This window comes from Periplaneta americana, chromosome 9, assembly GCF_040183065.1.
Source record: "Periplaneta americana isolate PAMFEO1 chromosome 9, P.americana_PAMFEO1_priV1, whole genome shotgun sequence".
Lineage (NCBI taxonomy): Eukaryota > Metazoa > Arthropoda > Insecta > Blattodea > Blattidae > Periplaneta > Periplaneta americana.
The window spans coordinates 113,100,589-113,121,980 of NC_091125.1; the positions used below are offsets into that span (position 1 = coordinate 113,100,589).

The 21,392-nt window shown below is 37.0% G+C and overlaps 1 protein-coding gene and 1 non-coding gene across 3 annotated transcripts in view; one reads left to right on the top strand and one right to left on the bottom strand.

Annotated features, from left to right (window-relative positions):
* Positions 1 to 21,392, bottom strand: part of Ca-beta (Calcium channel protein beta subunit) — an 828,959-nt gene that overhangs the window by 648,296 nt on the left and 159,271 nt on the right. The window lies entirely within an intron of this gene.
* TRNAS-GCU (transfer RNA serine (anticodon GCU)) lies at positions 20,687 to 20,760 on the top strand. The gene has a single exon. It is a non-coding gene; the product is annotated as a tRNA-Ser (tRNA).

Consider the following 21,392-nt stretch of genomic DNA (forward strand, 5'->3'; position numbering starts at 1 on the left):
TTTTGAATCAATTTCTTGAAATGTGATCTCATAAATTATTTAATATAAATAATGATATTGCTTATGCAACGTTTCTAGATAGATTGACTTGCAGATACTGAATATGAAAAAAGTCCGTTCCATAGTTCAGGTGAAATCGCTGAACACAGACAGACGAAAACTTATTTTTTCGATATCAGAAAGGACTTAAAGAATTTTGAGTTAGGCCTATCTCGTTTAACAGTCTCTAGCTACCAGACCGGAGGATCCAGACACAATTCCTGAGTAAAAAGTGAGTATTTACTTTAAATTCCAAGAGAATGTAGTCCCATATTTCTAATTTTTGTCCACAGTTAAGAAGTGATGACTAGCATATTTGGAGACCTGGATTCAAATTCGGTTAGGAATAATTTTGTAATAGTTGCTTGGTTGACACATATTTAAAAGTTTCTATTCAATGTATTTAAATAAAATTTGTAACTTCTCTAGACCATTCGTCCTACTACAAATCTTTTTCACGTTCATAGTCAGTCTCATATCAAAGTGATACAAAGAGTACATTTGACGATATAATATTTGTATTGGCACCCATATACAGTACAAAGTAGAAAGGATTCAAATATATACATTTTGAACGTGAAACAGTAATGATCGAATGTAAAATGAATAATATCGTCGTTATTCCTGTAATAACTCCTATGTGACATATTTATCGATTTTCAGATTTTTGCTCTAATAAATAACTTAAATAGTGATACAGCAAATAATAAAATCTCCTATATATAATTATATTTCTTTGTTTCGAAAATGTAAAAATTCACAGTCTCTTATGTACTGCTGCCATAGGATGAATAAATGTGTTTTTTCTTCCTACTGAAAAATTTTATATTTTGCACATAGGAGTTATTGCAGGAACAAAGACGATATGTTACAAAAATGTCAATACCTCACGTCAGTTGCTAGGCAACGGCAATGAGTTAGTCGCACTATTCTGACCATATGCTTAGCAACGAATCATTGAAATGAAACACAGTAATTTCATTGTAAATGTATGTGACAGGACTATATATTATTCAATAAAGAAATGGAGAAACATAATTAATAATTAATAATAAAACACACAAATTGCATTACATTTGATGGGTTCAGAACCATAGTGGGCCAAGCGCCATTTACTAAAACCGTAGAAAACAAGGGTTAAAATGAAGTATTTACCTTAATTCAATGGAAACATATAGCAAGTAATATAAAGTATATACATTAAAACTAAAAGATATATTCATCTTTATTAAACTAAGGTATTCACTTAACTTTAAACCTTGCTTTCTCCGTTTTTAATAAATGGCGCTAGGCCCACTATAGCTCTGAAGCCTTCATTTATTTCATTCCCAATCATATTCACAATCCTTATAAATAAGAACAAATTCGTTAAAAATCTAAATACCACAATAACACCCAGCCCACAACATAAACGTTTCACGCAATGACAGGGTTCCTATGAATCCCCCGTCACTTTTTTATTTATTCGTTACGCATCCAAAAGTTCAATTTAGTTTATGTCAATATATATTTGTTCATTTCTTTTCCATTTTTGTATGATTTTTATTGTTATTTTATATAGGCTACAATTTACGCATTAAGATTGATGTGTAATTAACTCATTAAAATTAGGAGTCAAACTGCATGAAGCGAATTTTAACTAAGCAACGAGATGTTCTACTGCCATACGAAAAACTATTTTTGATTTTACTCTACTTAATTAAATCCTTCGAATTACAAACCTTGGCATCTGAAATTGACGACAATAAATATTTTTTTCATATAGGCCTAATATTGGTAGCATGGAAGTTTTTGTGACAACTGATATTTCTTAAGACTCCAAGTAGATTATACAGGGTGTTTAAAAGATATGGGGCATAATTTCAGGTATGTATTTCCCACATGTAGACAATCAAAATAGTTCATTACAACATGTGTCCGGAAATGCTTTATTTCCGAGTTATGGCCTTCACAACATTGAAATTCACCGGAACCATACGTCATGTTTTAGAAGACACTCCACTGATCAATAGTCAACACATTCACTTCTTGCATGATGGCGCTCCTGCACACTTCAGTCGTACGGCTCGCCGGTACTTGGATCGAAGGCTTCCTGATCGATGGATAGGTAGAGGTGGCCCAATTGCTTGGCCTCCACGCTCACCTGATCTGAACCCTCTCGATTTCTACTTGTGGGGCCATTTAAAATCATTGGTTTATTCGTCTCCGGTGCCTGATTTGGAATCCCTTCGGAATCGAATTGTGGCATGTTCTGAGGACATACGCAATACTCCTGGAGTTTGGGATCGTGTTCGCAGGTCAATGAGACATCGATGTGAGGTCTGTATTCAAGCAGAAGGTGGACATTTTGAACATCTTCTGTAATGACAACGACCTGCGGAAAGAAAAACGTTCCGGTGAATTTCAATGTTGTGAAGGCCATAACTCGGAACTGAAGCATTTCCGGACACATGTTGTAATGAACTATTTTGATTGTCTACATGTGGGAAATACATACCTGAAATTATGCCCCGTATTTTTGAAACAACCTGTATTTTTAACAAAGATGAGAATAATCTCTTATGAATCTATATAGTTTGAGCTCCGCGAATTAATTATTTTACTTCCTTTTCGCTCCCTCTTCTTTCCTTTCTTCCTATATTTCTTTCTTCTTACATCATTTTTCCCTAGCCCCCTATCCTACTTCTTCTCTCCTTCTTTCTTTCACCTTTCGATCCTTCCTTCGTTTCTTTCTTCCTATCATGTAATAACGGCTGCAGAGGTGGTCATTCCCTTGTCGTCCTGCAAACCAAAGCGCATTCCTATGTCTGGGTGGACAGATGCATATAGTGATGCCACCCGAAACCGGAAACGCGCTCCACGCCCGCTTGAACGTCTACATGCGTCATTTCTGCATCTCTGAAGGAAAGAAGACAACCTGGACAAAGTCATCCGAATAATGGGGAAATTTAGTTCTGCTATTTCGAGTTCCGTGCTCAATGGAACTATCAACATCCAGATAGTGAAAATAGCTGCGCTACCTGCTACTTATTTTTCCAAAGTAATTATGACCCTTTTTTTAAGAAATAAGGGGGCTGCAAAATGACAAAGAATGTATTTTTAATCGAATAACTATGGAATATACGTCATACAATCATATCGTTAACATTCGAGGAATTTCAAACTGCAGTAGACCAATCCCGTTACACTTCCCCACGGCCCGACAGTACCCATAGCCAAATGTTTCAAAATACTTTTTTTCTTTATTCTTTTCTTATTTATTTCTTTCCTGCTATTGCTTTTCTTTCTTACTTTCTTTTGAGGCTCAACAGTCAACAGCCCAGAATGTGCGTTAGTCGAAGTCTATATCTGATGTTTTCTTGACAAATAGCCTACAGATGGAACTACCATGAAGTGAAGTCAACATGGCAAAATCTCAACTGACGACAACATGTAACATGACATTAGAAACATATAGTAGTAGAGCATCTATTATCCGAATATCGATCAACCGAAACATCGGTTAACCGAAAGCGTTCCAGCGGCAAATTCAAATTTGCGCATGCGCCATGTTGAAGTTTCGCTAGCGCTGTTTGCGAGATTTAGCGGCAAAAAAAGAAAAAGAAAAAGTCTCATCTCTGAAGCAAAAAAAAAAAAAAAAAAAAAAAAAAAAAGAATTGGACTTATTTTCCTAAACTGCAGGCCTACTTTAATGACCATTTTGAACTTGTCAAACTAGGCTAGTCAGTTCTCTGTGCTATTTGTAACACGTGTTACAAAATATATACTGTATGTACAGTTTTGTGTTTAATACCAGTGTTCTTTGTTTCATACTGCTCCTATGACACCGGTACAATTTGTTTTCGTAAATGATCGGTTATTCGAAAAATCAGTTATCCGAACATCCCCCCCGTCCCCAATTGTTTCGGATAATCGATGCTCTACTGTACATATTATTATATAAATTTTCAAGAAAGCACGACCATGGCTTTCACGTGGCTTTGAAGCTTCTTAGCTCTTGCACAGGATCTACTTAGGCTCATACCGCGGTCAGCAGCTGTCGACATTAACAAGTTTAAATCTTTAAGTAATTTCCAAATTGAGATTATTTTGTTTGTTGTCTCTCTCTTGATATTTTGCGATGTCGTAGTTTTACATATTTTCACTTGATTTACATACTAGATATTGAAGAATTCAATAATGTGTGTCAGCACGACTCCGGGTCTCAATCTAAGACAGCACAGAATATCTCATTGCAAACGGAAGAACATCCTTTCCTTGGGTAGGAATCCAGCGAACAACTGTGACTTCCCCAGAACAATAAAGCTGTGCTCCTTCACTATTTTTGTAGATTATGCGTCTAAAAATTTACGACTTTGATCTCGAATAATTTTATTTATTATAAGGAAGATAATATAGCTTATTAAATTTTTTTATGACATTGTTAGAATTACGGACAGCTCTTTTAAATTTTCAAACTTATCAAGTTGTGTGCATTTATGAACAATCCATTTATAAAAGAAAAATCGGACAGCTGTTGCGCGCAACAAGTTTAACAACATTCGAGTTCGTCATTATCGGACTTGGATTACGTTTCTTCAGTGTCATTTTGTTACATAGAGGCACACGGGTCTAACATTCATGAATATCACGGTTTGTGTAAAGAATGCACCTGGCTCTCAGACACTTTTTTTTTTGTTACATATAGAGTGAAAGTCTTTTGTGTCTGACCCTTCTGTTGTCTGCGGATTCTCTCCGCTCTTTGCCAGTTATTCATGTTTTTCCAGGCGTAAGATTGAAGGCAAGTGTTATATAAGATAATCCTAGTAAAGAAACCGGAAACGAAGTGCAAGAAATCGAATATTAAAAAAGATGTCATAGATCCAATCACTGGTGAGGAAAATGTATCCAAAGTTGAACAAGAAGATAAAGGCGTCTGAGGTAAAGGCATCTCTTTAGACGTCATGAAGGTAGAGATCCATATTTACATGACATCTGCACTGCAATGCTCCGATCTGCTTTTCACCAATGGGAAATATCCGGTACCTACTCAAGTTTCGTCTGTGACCGAGTGATTGGGTAGCTTTCGCTATGGCGACACAGGTTCGATTCTCATCTGTGTAAAGATGGAATTTACGATTTAAAAAGAGCGGGTACTGAAGGGTTTTTAGAGGAGTTATACAATTTCCTCTCACCATCGTCGTCGTCGTCGTCATCATCATCATCATCATCATCATCATCATCATCATCATCATCATCATCATCATCACCACCACCACCATTACATCAACATTTCTCAATCACCTTTCACTCTGCGATTTTCCGCGCCGGGCCTCCAGAACAAATAAAAAATGGATACAAAATGAACGAGTTGTACACATTGTATTTAATAAAGTTAATTATAATTTATAATATGCGTTGTTGCTTCACAACGTCACTGGTTATAGCTTTCTATGTAGGCCTGTAGTGATTCGACAGACGTACTTATACGAGATGTACAAATTGAAAATTTGACTTATTTCAGTTTACAAGTATTGGATATTTTCCATCAACCAAAATATCAACTAGACTTTCTACATTTCACGCTAAGCTAACATATGAGGGAATTCAAACGTAGTTCGGATCGGTAAAACTTGTGTGTGAAAGCATGGGAATGTCAGTGACATCGTACAACAAAACTTCAACTGACAATAGTTTTTATGTAGAGTCATCATGCAGCGTACACAATGAGAAGTAAAATAATAATAATAATAATAATAATAATAATAATAATAATAATAATAATAATGATAATAATAATAATAATAATGATAATAATAATAATAATAATAATAATAATAATAATAATAATAATGACTTAGATTTCACCTCTGATTGAGGTTTTGATTTTTTGTATGTACCGGTACTCTGCAGACACGGTAATAAAATTTGGAGCTCCCTTATTGTATAAGTTTCGCTTAGGCCTACAATACACTGCACATGTGCAGTAAACAGGAGCCCCTGTATATATATGCTACTTGTAGACAGTTGTGCGAAATTGTTGCCTACATACAGATCGACTCCCATCAATACGCGCTCCAAATTTTAATTGCGTATCTGTACATCACCAGGCAGTATATCCCACTTGACGACATGTGTTAGAGGAAGAACAAATTATTTGTATACATCTGAAGTCTGATTAATGTAATATGTTACTAGTCAGCGATGTATGCAATGGAAGGAGAAAGGAACTGACCACCCCACCCCAGTATTTCCTGGATTAGTGTCCTCATGAGTGATGCCTTATTGGTGTCACTTATGAGGTTCCAACCTGTCTTCGGACAGTTGACTAAACGACAACTGAGATTTATTTTCAAGGTGTTAGTCGTGGTACGAAATAGGCCTAGTAGTTGTTTTATTGCACCGCGTCACAGATGCAGAAACGCCAAACAATTCGGAACTACACAAATTCCACAATTTGGGACATCTGGCCGACATCTACGGCCGACCACTAGGATCCAGAATACAAAGCGGAGGTTAAATTAAAAATCAAATATGATTGCGGATAGAATACGAAACAATGATGAATTAAAAAAATGAAGTACAATTTGATTTCGGAGCAACATGAGTTGAAAGTACATTGAAGAGTAATGAAATGAAGTAAAAAAATATATATTACGTGGTATTATAGGCCTACAAGTGATTGTGTAAAATGGATAATGAATCTCTCAATACCATTAGACAAATTTTGTTAATGTCCTCATTAGAAAATTTAAGAGAAAGGAGAATGGTTTTGGTTAACTTAAATGAAGTTCCCCTAGCGCCAAAAAGAAGTTCTTTTACTTCCCACAGTTTCAGTTCCAACAATAGGGAAGGCAAGGGAAGGGAAACCTGTATGTTCAATAGTTTGCAAAAATCTGGACCAGTCTTAGTGAATAGTTGTTAATAACGAATCAAAAAGACAGGTGTTCATTTCCTTTCCTACCTGATGATGGACTCCAGACAAGAAGTTCTGAATCGTCGGATGTTTCTGCATACAGTGTATGGCACGGTACAAAACCTCAGACATTTGCCACCGAACAATAATAAGAAAAACATTATTAATACATTTTCTATCATTGCACATAATTTATAAAATAATTATTTTTAAAATTACTTTCAATAAATTACAATAACTCTTCTATTACAAGACAGCAATTAGTACATACAAAGAGTAGTTTATACTGTAATAGAAAATTGACCTCTGTAATCATTACAAACTCGTCTTTCTCAACTGACCATTACAAATTACTTGAAGCCACTATTCGAGGTTAATGAACTAGAGCATCAACTGATGTAATCCACGTCATGTTCACAGTCTGTTCATTAAATCTAAAGGAAATGTACTACGAGAAAGATGGAGCTTAGTTACGTACTTTGCAGATATCCAAACTATACCTCCAGATAAATTACTATTCCCAAAAGCAATAAAAATATTGTGTATATAAAATTCTATATAATTGGTACTGTGAAGCTACAGACTAGAAATCACATGTAAAGTATTCGTTGTGAAGCCAATTAACGAAGGAAGTCTACTACTGCACAAGCAACTTAATTGCGTGTTAAACTCATGCGACTTATAGTTATCGGTGGGCAGAGTCAAATAATTGTAACATGCTGATGTTTCTACCTGGGCTATTTGTTATAGAAAGGTACCAACCATGTACTTGTCAAACGACCTTTTAAGATACTAGACGTACATACGAGAAAGAATGTGACACTGTTGTCTGCATTACAGAATTCGCTCAATTATGGTGCGCCATAATTTGTCAGACAAATGAAGGCAGTAGAAAATATAAACTTACGAGAGGATATGCCTGGAAAGCAAACGTACAGGGTGTTTCGGTTTTAATGTTAAGAGTTTGAAGGTATTCCTTAACTCAATATAGGCCTAAGTTGATGTAGTTCAACATACCAATAGCAGAAGTTCTCTGGTTAGGGATTCAATTAGGGGAGAGTCGGGTAGTATCGGACATCGGGTAATATCGGATAATGAGTTTCTTTCATCTACCACACGATGATAGTACCTGATTGACATGGTTACGTTTCTGTGATGTCGCATAGTGAAACGTAACCATGTTATTCAGCTACTACCATATGGTGGTAGATGAAAGAAATGCACTGTTCGATATTACCCGATGTCCGATACTACCCGACTCTCCCCTATGTATAGAATTTCAAATTATAAAGGTAATTTTTTCAGTAGGTAAACACTCGAAATCACATTCGATTGAAATATCTCAGTTATTTATTTACATGTTAGGAGTTTAAGTACGGATACAGAATTTCATATGAAATAAATGGATTAAAAGAGACATCAAATCAATAGCGCCTGCGTAACCGTTACACAACATACAAGCAAAATTTCTGATACTTTGCTCAAAGTGAAGCATTTCTGTACTACATGGATTAGTGATTCTGAATGACTGCAAAGATTAGGAAAATTGTCAGCGGCTTTTTCTCGTCTACCAAAATATCTTTTGGGGAGAGATGTCTCTACAATCAAAGTCTCAATAATTAAAACTACTGATATGTATACGGAACAAAGTCTCTTTAAAATTTAAGGGTACAGAGCCATAGTGTGCCAAGCGCCATTTATTAAAAACGGAGAAAGCAAGGGTTAAAGTTAAGTGAATACCATAGTTTAATGAAGATTGACATATCATTTAGTTTTAATGTGTATACATTATATTATTTTCTATATGTTTCCATTGAATTATGGTAATAACTTCATTTTAAACCTTGTTTTCTATGGTTTTAGTAAATGGCGCTTGGCCCACTATGGTTTTGAACCCTTCAATTATGTCTAGGTAGAGTAGTTTTTCGGATCGCTTGCTGACAGTGTGATGCAAGGTTTTAGGGATTTGTGTAGTTGTTATGCAGAAACATCCGACTTTTGGAACTCATATCGCCTCCATCATCAGAGAAGGTGAGACAAAAGAGGCATAACCTATTTGAAGAATATTAAGCAGTTCTGCAACTACGATACGATGTATCACTCAGGATTAGAGAATAACTTTCTTCAATTATCCGACAGGAAAAATTCATTTTTCCTTGTCTTCCCTGACGATGAAACTGGTACGCAGTTCCGAATCTTTTAGGCGAGAGTTGGGTAGTATCAGACATCGGGTAATATCGGACAGTGCGTATCTTTCATCTACCACCAGATCGTAGTACCTGAATGACATGGTTACGTTTCTGTATGCGACATCACAGAAACGTAACCATGTCATTCAGGTACTAACATCTGGTGGTAGATAAAAGAAACTCACTGTCCGATATTGCCCGATGTCCGATACTATCCAACTCTCCCCTAATATTTCTGTGTAGCAATTAAAAAAATACTCATTCTAGTGCCGAGGTTATGGAAAGCACGGGGCTCTATCTCTATGCCCCCCAAGTGCCTTCATGGCATGTTACGGGGATACCTTTACCTTTACCTTTACTGCAACATATGGGGCCAGCATGGAGGCTATTTGTACCTTTTACACTGCACTAGATCACTTCATCTCGTACTAGCTCTGCGTCTCCCTAGCTCGCAGAGATCTCTACGGATAAAGAAAAAGACAGACTGATGAAAGTTGGGGTACAATAAGCGAATTATACTATATTGTGTCCATAGCTGGCTATCCAACGGACCCTAAAAAACACCAAAGACTATTTAAAGTAAACACAACAATGTCGAGGGCAGGTACCAAGAATCCAGACAGATTCTGACACACTCAAGATGATTTGTGCTGCAAGTTGCCGTCGATATAATAAGACGGGCAATTTGTTGCGTACTGTAGCCATCGGCTGCTGTGCGGAGGTTCGCATGTTAGAGGCCGGATTACCCAGCAGGTATGTCTTGCCTTAATTACAGTGCATGTACTGTACATGTGCATGACGGGATTGCATGCGAGTGTCAGCGCGGCCCCGGATTATTGGGACAAGAGCATCGGTGGCTGCACGCACCTGAATATTAAAACACACCCCTGAGCTCTTCTTCCTTTGTGTCGATCATTATTCTTATTACCCGTGTTATTACTTGTTACCTAATTTTCTTATAAAAGAGCACAGTTCTTTCATCCTTAACCAACGGGTTTTGCGTTTCAATTCATTTATTATATTACAGAAAGCTGCAGCCGCGTGGTTGCGTGCTCGCTTCGTATTCAGGAGGGCTGACATTCGATTCCCGAGGCCGAATATCCTCAGTCGTTTTGGGTTTCTTCGGTATTTCCAAGCATATGCCATAGAATCAATTAGAAGTAAATGTCTGCTCTCATATACAAGACATTAACAAAATCTCCTTCCTTTTCATTTCTATTATTTTCTTCTCTACCGTCTCCTCCCTTCATCAGTACTGTATTCACCCCCTCCCTTTTCTATTCTCCTAATGACTTTCTTGTTCATATTTATTTTCTCATTACATGAAATATAAAGTGAAAGTATTGTGGTAATAAAAAATTCCATTTCCAGATTTTCACTAAAATTATAATTTCATCATCCATGATATAAACCTGAAACACCCAAATTAAGAGTCTACAAAAATTGCTAGTGCCAAACTTAATATAGCTAGTCTACCTATAAAATTAAATTTGGGCTATTTGAAAGCAGGCAAGAAACAGACTAACCTCATCGGAAATTAAATTCGTCAGGGAATCTTATTTATTTATTCGTTTGTTTGTTTGTTTATTTATTTATTGTCAACTGCTTAACAGTAATAATAATAATAATAATAATAATAATAATAATAATAATAATAAAGGTAAAGGTATCCCCGTAACATGCCATGAAGGCACTTGGGGGGCATGGAGGTAGAGCCCCATGCTTTCCATTACCTCGGCACTAGAATGAGGTGGTGTGGTCGGCACCACGCTCTGACCGCCTTTTACTCCCGGGAAAGACCCGGTACTCAATTTTATAGGAGGCTGAGTAAACCTCGGGGCCGTTATGAAAGTTTGGCAACGAGAAAAAATCCTGTCACCACCTGGAATCGAACCCCGGTCCTTCCAGTCCGTAGCCAGCTACCCAGCTACCAACAGAGCTACCCGGCCGCCCCAACGATAATAATAATAATAATAATAATAATAATAATAATAATAATAATAATAATAATAATAATAATTGATAGGGTGCTGATTAGGCTGGCCGCTCAAATAATTCATTATCCTTCTGCTTTTCATATGCTTCTTTTTCTCGTATTAGAATTTACTGTATTCCAATGTTAGACGGAAATCTTGACTTCTTTTTATATTAAAGATTCCTTTTAATTAATTCTCTCTTTCTTCCTTTCTTACTCTATTTAACCTCCCCTTTCCTGCGACCTACACACATTGGGGTAGGGGAGAGAGATTCTATAGATCTGACAAATGCGGACTTCCCTGGATATGGGACCGGCATGACGCAGAACCACTGTAGAGACAACACAGGACAATCACAAGGCAACGGACTAATACCCAGTCCCGTGGACGGAAGATACATTTCTTCCATTGCCCACGCAAGGAATCGAATCTCGGACCGCTTGCTTAGGAAACACACACTCTATCCACATAGCCAAAACGGCGGATCCTTTTAATTAATTGAAGAGTCCACTGCAAGAATGATGGATGTCATTTGGAATACATTTTGCAGGAGAAGCAATTGAAAGTTTGAAATGCTTAGCGCTCAAAGCTTAACTGAGATTTTCCGATCATTAATGGACAATGACTATCAGCGTTAATGCCATATAACTCTCTATGTACATTCTATATGTCTTAAGCTATGCATTGACAGTCTTGGTTCATTTTCGACAAGAAAGTGACATCCATCATTCTTGCAGTTGACTCTTCAATTACGTGAACTAAATCTGTGATGATCGTTTAGCCGCAATAATTAAGACACGCAACTTTGACGCTGCAGAAAGGATAGGACTATGGGTTCGAATCTTGCCTCGGGCATGGATGTTCGTTGTTAATGTGATGTACTATAATACTATATTGTTTCAGTGGAAGGCCTGCCATTGAGCTAACTTACGTCACGGGATTCCCGCCATTTGTGTGGTTAGGCCTATATAATCATAATATTAGGTTTCGAAAACTTCTTTTGAAGAAGTCCTGACGGGTTGAAATGCTGGTTGGGACAAGTCACTTAGTTGAGGTTTTTTTTTTTTTCAGGGGAGTTTCCATCAACCCCTTAAGAACAAATGCTGGATAATTTCCGGCACTGGACCCTGGACTCATTTTGTCTGCATTGTCACTTTCATATCATTCAGACGTTAGACAATCACAGCAGTTGATAAAGCGTAGCAAATAACCAACTAACAAAAAAAGAAGAAGTTCGTAGCTCGGAAGGACTGTAAAGACATTTATGAATGAAAAATAAAGATGAAACCAAACTTTTTAGTCCACTGCCAGCGCTGACACCGGTACCCAAGAAAAACAATATTACAGAAAATAATTTAAATTAAATTTATACGGTACTTGGATCTCCCCCTTGGGTCTGTGGATAGCTTAAGCACTTCCCATCCAAGCGGTCCGAAGTTTGATTCCCAGAATAGACAATGGAAAATATTTGTTTTCAGTTCATGGAATTGAATGTTTGTCCTTTGTCATATGCTGTCCTGTATTGTCTCAGCGGTGGTCCTGTGCCCTGCAGATCACACGACAAGAGAGGCCCGCAGTATTTATGTCAGCCTAGTTTCAGTGCAAAGACACTCCCTTTCCTACACCGCATTGGATTCTAAGTCGGAATTATAGAAGGTAAAATATGACAAAGGAAGAATGTAATTGTATAGGAAATAAAGAAGCTAATATTACTTCTTCTGAAATAAAAATAAATTGACGATGGCTATCGGCTATAGCTATGTAACTATTCCACCTGCTCATTCTTAGTTCAGCGTCCAAGTCTAGATCGGTCATTTTCAACCGGTAAGCCGCGAGAAATGAAAATAGTAAAGGTTGTCCTAGCAGAAATTGGAAAAATAAAATAAAGTGAAAAGAGTAGCAAAAAAGTGAGTCCACAAGAGTCAACTGTCAGCGAACGCGCCACAGTCAACATTCCGTAAACACAGTATAGGTGTGCGAGCGGCACAGAAGAGAATGACTGACATACAGCCAGGGTTGCCATGTCAGTAAAGTTAGAATATCATAACAAACTTGAATTGAATTTGAATTTACGGGAGGGAGCACTATGACCCATCACTGCGACCTTATTAGATCTATTATGCTGACTCTCAAGTTATACTGTTTTCGCTGTAAGAAAAATTCTAAACTAAACATAAGCACATTGCGGTCATGCCCGTGATTGGCTCCCAGTCGAAATACTCACGCGACGCAGGAAAACATAGTTCCGTATTTGGAAACCTTAATCTTGTATTATTTGAAAACAAAAAATTGAATTCTAGTTGTTAAACACGATGAAACATATAACTTCACTTATATGTAAAACGCTATGTAAAAGAAAAGCTACTTTTATATTTTGTTATTTACAATGAACGCGGATGATTACCAAAAGTAATACCGAGATAGTCTGTTCTTGTAACAAACTGGCGTCACTTGAGCTCGTAGTTATTCACGTAAGGACGTGGTATTGCTTCTGCATCCTGGAAGGAATAACTTCTTTGTTCGGCAGCGATTGACCTTAGACCTAAGTTTAAAATAATTTAATTATAGTAATTATAAAGTAAAAGTTTCCTAAGCAAACTAATGCATAGTAGTGAGGTTAGGTCTACTTGACGAGTAACGGAAAATGTTTAATATGAAACAGAATGTACAACAGTGGGCGGGATCATGTACTGAGAATTTACGGCGCCACGCTACGGCCAATGAAGCCTCACTTCAGCCACGCGCTATTGTTTACATTAGGGTTTTTCTTACAGCGAAAAGATTATAGGCACAAACCCAGCCCACACCGGCTGACAACACTGAAGCTCGTTGTGTACACAGGTTTCGAACAGGAAAACCCACTCGTTCCTCGGCCAGCCCCCTCCATGCGTCGCCAGCCGGCGTTCGGGGAATACTATGGAATGATGACGGAATGGAGAATTGTTGACGGAATAATGTATATGTCTAATATGGAGAAACGGGAGAACCCCGAGGAAAATCCTAACTGCGGCCTGTTCCGTCATAAGTGTCACTATGGACCAACCTTAAAAAATATTTAACATGCTTTTATGAAAAAAAATCTCCCAATTTGGGAACGACTGGTTTAGACTATACGAGTGTGCCGCGGTATTTTGAATTACAACTTTAGTGTGTCACATGTTGAAAAAGATTGAAGAACGCTTGTCTAGACAATAAGTTTTCTAGGTTCGATATTCACTTTATAATCCTGGTAAAGCTGACTTGAAATTTTGATGAACAGAGATCAGATTTCCTCGAAGTATTTCCGTTTCATCTACCACCATTTCCATTAACTTATGATGATAATCATCAAGATTGTCAATGTCATTTTGAGCAGAAGAAAACGGGAGCATACTCTAATGCACCGTATTATCTCCTGAGCCCTGTCATAACTAGGGAAAGGAAGTTCATGCATTTGCATATTTGTTCTCTATCGTTGTGTGAATATGCTGAAAGATATTATCTATATGAATCTCAAATTTCTGAATACAATGATATTACGCTTATTGTGCATAAAAGTGCATATTTTGCCTTTATTTATAAAAGCATAATATTTTAACATTTATGCAGGGAAACTGCATATTATGTATGTTTATTAGTCTTTCCATCATTTTTAAAAGTGTGTAACCTCGTAAACACGACTAATTTATGTTTATGACTTTCGAAGGTAATGATGATGCCCTCATAGGGAGCCTCTCAAGTTAGCAATTGGTGTTCCTTTACTGCAGTCTTTAGCAGATTTCGGTAGGATAATATCCAGTTTAACATCACTTCCAGGAAATGTAGGAGATAAAGTGAACGAGAAAACAGCAAATATTCTTTCCAAAAACCTTGGCTATTATCAACTTAAAGAAATTCAAGATATTCTCGAAGGAAAAACATCCCAAAAACCAACAAAATTTTCTATAGAACAGCTCACAGCTTTTGTGCAAGCCCTGTTACTTCTTGTGACGTTGAACGAAGTTTTTTCGTGCTACAAAACTATGCTGAGAGACAACAGCCGAAGAATGACAACAGAAAACATACGTTACTGCTTAATTGTGAACTGTAACAGCATAAATGGAGCATTCAGCAATGAGACAGGCACTTCAAAATCCATAGACTAAACGTAAGTTATCTATACCTTATTATTCTGTTAAAATAATCTCAGACTGATAATGCATATTTTGTAGCATATTTATATATTTTTACGGCATAAATGCATACATATTCTTCACGTTTTTAGGGTATGAACTTTTTTCCCTGGTCATAACTCAGCTAAAGCGCGCGCTTTTCATTCTGCAGTCTCGAGTTCAAACATCTGCATTAACTGGAGGTCAAGACAAGATCAGAGAATTCGAATATTTCTGGAAATTCTCCTATTCCCCCAGAATATAAATAATTTCACTTCACTTTTGATCTCCATTTCATTGTTACATTTGTCGTCGTTTCACATTATGGTATTCTCTCACCAATTAATATGAACCGACTAACTCGATGGCTGCTTTCTATGAGAAACGCTCAAAACCATGAATCGGCGCCAGTTGGGGACACCCAGTTGACGAAATATGCTGGCAGACGGGCTTTTTCCAAATGCTATCTGAGGATGCTATGTGAGTGAGAGTCGTCAATATATTTGATGTATCAGACGAGATCGACAAGTTAGTTAGTCCAGTTGGCGTACGGGATTACTCCGAAATATCTGGTGACTGTTAGGAATTGTCTGAGCAAACCTTGTTTATCTCCGGGCAGCAAATTTACTCGTATTGAATTCATTCAGCTCACCTTTCTTTCCAAAGATTGTATAAATAATGCACCAATTGAAGGGTTCAGAACCATAATGGGCTAAGCGACATTTACTAAAACCGTAGAAAACAAAGGTTAAAATGAAGTTATTATCATAATTCAATGGAAACATATAGCAAGTAGTATAAAGTATACACATTAAAATTAAATGATATGACAGACTTCATTAAACTATGGTATTCACTTAACTTTAACCCTTGCTTTCTCCGTTTTTAATAAATGGCGCTTGGCCCACTATGGCTCTGAACCCTTCAATATTGTAGTCTGAATGAGAAGTGACTTCAGTTGACATTCCTTAGGTCTTACACATATTACCGAAAATTATTACGCATAACTGCTGGACAGCTTAAATTGGATAATACTGACAGATGGATTTAATCCATTCCTTGAATTGTGGTCTAGTATATCGAATCCAGGTCTTCTAAATACAAGAAGTTGCCATTCCACCCCTGCTGCTGCTCCACGCTTTCGATGCACGTGTTAATTTCACCCGGATTGTACATCTGTTCTCTTCTTCTACCACCCAGGGAACAACAACCGTTACATGTAGCTGTGACGTAAGAACGTGAACAGATAGTTTGCGAATTTGTTTTCATTGTGAACAGTAAGTTCTCCTGTTTCTTCTGCGAGATGAAGATGCTTCCACCCCCACAGTCATTCCGCCTGCGGTTTTGTTACCTCGTAGTTTTCTGCACAAAGAGATATGCGGTTTTAAGGGATGGTAGAAAGCATGGATAATCGACCACCATCTATAACCTCCCTCTCTCCCTCTCTTAAATATCCGAACCCAACGTTGCCACATTTTTTTTATTCAGTACGGGGTATCCAAAACAAATTCACTTCCTTTCTCTCTCATTTCCCTGGCCTCATTAAGACAAGTGCTTGAAAGCAGACGACTCTCTTTGAACTTGGAAGTAACCCTCCAATTAGACAACGCTGTTAAAACCCACACCAACACATCTTCCAACCCCTAGCATCTCTCTCTCTCTCTCTCTCTCTCTGTGTTCCCTCCTTACTTCGTTACACATTTTTACAGCTGCAGGCTCAGTGCTAGAAATTACACAATGGAACATGGCGGCACACACTGTCAAAACACATAAAAATGGATACGACCAAGTTCCAGGAAGTTTATGATAAAAATCATTCTTAATAAAAAGAATGTGTACCATGTACAATCTCGTATTCATGTTTTCACGTGTAGTCTTCTCCTTGCAGTAATTACTGTAATGCGGGGAAATTGCTACGGGAGAGCTGTAAATGTTCCAGCTGAATTAAATATTTCGAATTCAAATTTTATGACTTATAAAATTAGTTTTATGCTAATGTGATGTAAGATATTGTGAAACTTCAGTAATTAAATGGCTCCATCCATCTGTACTTACAGCGAAACATAAAAGAGACAACCAGCATAGGTCAGGTCAAGCGGTAGTGCTTTTGCCTACATATCTGAGGCCGCGCTTGGGCATGGATTCGATTCCCGTTTGGGTTAATTACCTGGTTGGGTTTTCCAAGGTTTTCCCCAACTGTAAGGCTAATTTTAGGTAATCCGTGGGAGTACTCGGCCTCATTTCGCAAAATACCTTCTCGCTACCACCAATTAAAAAAAATTCTTTCTTCTTAATTTCCACAATAAACTGTCTAGCCGTTATTAATCAGTTAATCGTTTAGTACTTTGAAATGATAAATGTTACGTTTTATTTAACGACGCTCGCAACTGCAGAGGTTATATCAGCGTCGCCGGATGTGCCGGAATTTTGTCCCGCAGGAGTTCTTTTACATGCCAGTAAATCTACTGACATGAGCTTGTCGCATTTAAGCACACTGGCATAGAAGGCCAGCGCTATACCAACTCGCCAACCAGGTCGACTAGTACTTTGATTTTTATTGTATTTGTAAATTTAATAGTAATTGTAATTATAATTGTAATTATAGTCTTAATATTATAGGCTAGTTGTAATTGTATTCCCCATAAGGACTCAAAATAATAATAATCCATACTACGTATAATAAATAATAATAATAATAATAATAATAATAATAATAATAATAATAATAACCAAACTACACACCAATTCAATCTACGTAGAACTCATCACAAACTCCAATCACAACTGCAGCAACATAGACACTGACATGAAAATACTACACATCCAGCCAAAAAAACAGAAAGTTGACACTCTAGAACAATATGAAATTTACAAACATGCAAAAACACACCCCAGCACATCCTGAACACTCAACTAAATTTTCAAAACACACACCCTTTTCGACACAATCATGAACACACCCCACCACAACAGGAAACCAGAAAATAGCACAGGATCTTCACTAGGCTTTAGACCAGTGGTCGCCAGCATTCGCTGAAATGGGTAACGGGTGAGAAGAGTATGCAATATGCACCGTCGTGCAGAAGAGAAAGGAAGGAAGCATATCCTCCAGCATCCATAGATGCACACCAATGCAATGTCTTATTCGCGGATAAGAGACGCTAACCCGAGGGTGCACAGTGCTGATGACCGCTGCTTTAGACAATGAAGAACGACATTTCGAAACTAGACATCCAAGTAATTTCCTAAAAATTAACACAGTGAAGAAGTTGGAAAGTTATTCAGTAATATTAATAATAATTGGTGCAATAATACCAAACAATTAAATCGTTACATATATGTAAGTTTTCTCACTGCAAACCAAAAAGTGACAATTTTCATAATTACCGTATTATTATTAAATAATGTTTTGTTAATTTCAGTATTTTTTCCCGATTCTCTAATTTGGTATTACAGTAAAGCATCTATTATCCGAATACCGATCAACCGAAATATCTGTTAACCGAAAGCGTTTCAGTCGGCAAATTCAAATTTACGCGTGCGCCATGTACAGTAGAAGTTTCGCTAGCACTATTTGCGAGATTTACGGGCAAAAAAACGAGTATCAGCTCTGAAGCCAAAAAAAATGGACTTCTTTTTCTAAACTCTAGAGTCAGTTCTCTGTGTTATTTGTAAGACGTGTGATACAAAATATATACTGAATGTACAGTTTTGTGTTAAACATCAGACTTTCTTTGTTTCATACTACTCCTATGACACCTGTACAATTTGTTTTCGTAAATGATCGGTTATCCGAAAAATCAGTTATCCGAATACCCCCCGTCCCCAATTGTTTCGGATAATCGATGCTCTATTGTAGTTTGCAAGTGGACATATCATTTCAATGTGCAGCAAAAGTACCAATGATTGCAAATATGAACTGGTACTGCTATTTGTCACTTTATTTTTATTACGAATGTAATATAAACACTTAATTGTGTTGATCTGTGCGTCAAGTACAATTATACGATATCATCACAATGGAATTCCGGTATTTTTCGCATCTTTTTATAGTTTGTTTTTGTAGAAACAGGAATTTCAGGTTCAGACCATATTATTTTATTTTTATTCTTACGTTGTGCAATTACACGACATACTAGTATTACATTGTAATACCATGAAACACTGACATGTAAAAAGAAAAGAGTGAGTTAGAAATTGCTTGTCATTGCTTCGACACAGAATACAAGTAACTCAAAAACAAATTAAGAAACACAAAAATAATAACTCAGCTCGTGGTAGAGTTATTGGTCTCTACAGTGGAACTTCTTCATGAAGACATTTCACTTCTGAGCAGATGCACATAATAGTTAGGAAGAGAAACAGATTGAAAACAACTGCTGGAAGATATTCCCAGTTCAAAAAATTTATGTTGGTACTTGTATTGAGAGCAGGTGGTCTTGATGGGAGAGCACTATTCCAAGTTTTCGCTGGATTATATTGCCAACATTTAAATAATTAAAACCGGAGCTCGTTTCTCTTATCGCGGATAAAATCGGGAGGTAAATAATTGGCCTTACACTGCAGTGCATGAAGATTAACACACATAAAATTGAAACATATTGGGCTATAAAATATATTGCAATATCATGGTTCTTAGACATGAAATTTCTCAGTAGCGAGTGTTAAAAATTCTGCCTACTTTACATGTTAGTGTGCATAGTTAGGAATAAAAGTAACGAGATTAAGATCTTTAACAGATGTTGTACATTTTATATCTACAGTTCAAATTATATAAGAAAATCAGCGAGTGTAGAAATCTAGGAGGCATACTATGTAACAATTCACGAGTGAAAAGTATTCAAAATGCTTTTTATTTCTTTTAAAGATCATCCTGGGTCATCCTCTGTTGCCTCTAGTTAGTTATTCTCCTTGCCACTGGATTCAAATTCCAGGAGGTCAAAGTTCAAACCCGACTGAAGATGATAGATAATAGATCGATAAAACTTTTTAATGTGGCTTTCGTTGAAAGGAAATATCGGTACGTAGATTTACGGAACGTAAAAAATCCATGTCCTGAATGAGAGGGCTTCAGGCAGAATTTACCAGTCATTTCTCTTATATAAAAATTCGCAGGTAGTATAAGGGTGTGCTTATGAATAGCTCAAGAGTACGTTTCCTACCCTGCATCTATATTTCGGAGCATAGAATATCATTTGAATCATACTTTATTATGAAACTATCCTATTATGCAAATCTGGCTTTCAGGTAGTAGCTCCCTGTAAAAAAAAAGGTTTGAATAATTCCAAGGAAAAATTGTTCCGGGTCCGGGTATCGATCCCGGGAGGTACGTTAACAGAAAGCCACAATTTAAGTGACACAGCATTTGTGTGCACTCATAATTGAGTTCTGGCGTCTTTTCAGCTCATTTGAGTTGTGTGGATATAAAGGAAAAATTGTGACGGTGTCGTGTATAGTTCCTGGGGTAGCTCAGTCGGTAGAGCGTTCGCGCGCTAAGCGAAAGGTCCCGGGATCGATACCCGGCCCCGGAGCCCCGGAACAATTTTTCCTTGAAATTATTCAGAATTATTGAATTAAAAAACTTGGATGATGACACGAATTGTTCCAATTACCATTGTTGTTGTTTAGTCAACTATCCGAAGACAGGTTTGAACCTCATAAGTAACATCAATAAGGCATCACTCATGAGGCAACTAGACCAAGAGATAATGGGGTAGGGTGGCCAGTTCCTTTCCCCCTCCAATCAGACATCACCGATTAGCTACATATTTCACTAATCAGACTTCATATGCATACAAACAATTATTGTTCTCCCCCTGACACATATCGTCAAGTGAGATGTACTGCCTAATAATAGATGTACGTATCAGCCAATACCTCAATCAGAGATACAATTGCGATTATGCAATGAAATATACTAACATAAATCTTTACTCCAGATGATTAATGTTTTGTAGTCAGATATAATGATGATGATGATGATGATATTAATAATAATAATAATAATAATAATAATAATAATAATAATATTAATAAATGACAACAATAAGAATTATGCGAGTTTCAAAACTTGCAGTCCTGTACCTTGAAACTCAAATTTAGGCCTATACTAGGCAAGCGTGGTAAAGAAAGACCATTCTAAGGTATATTTCCAAAGAATCTC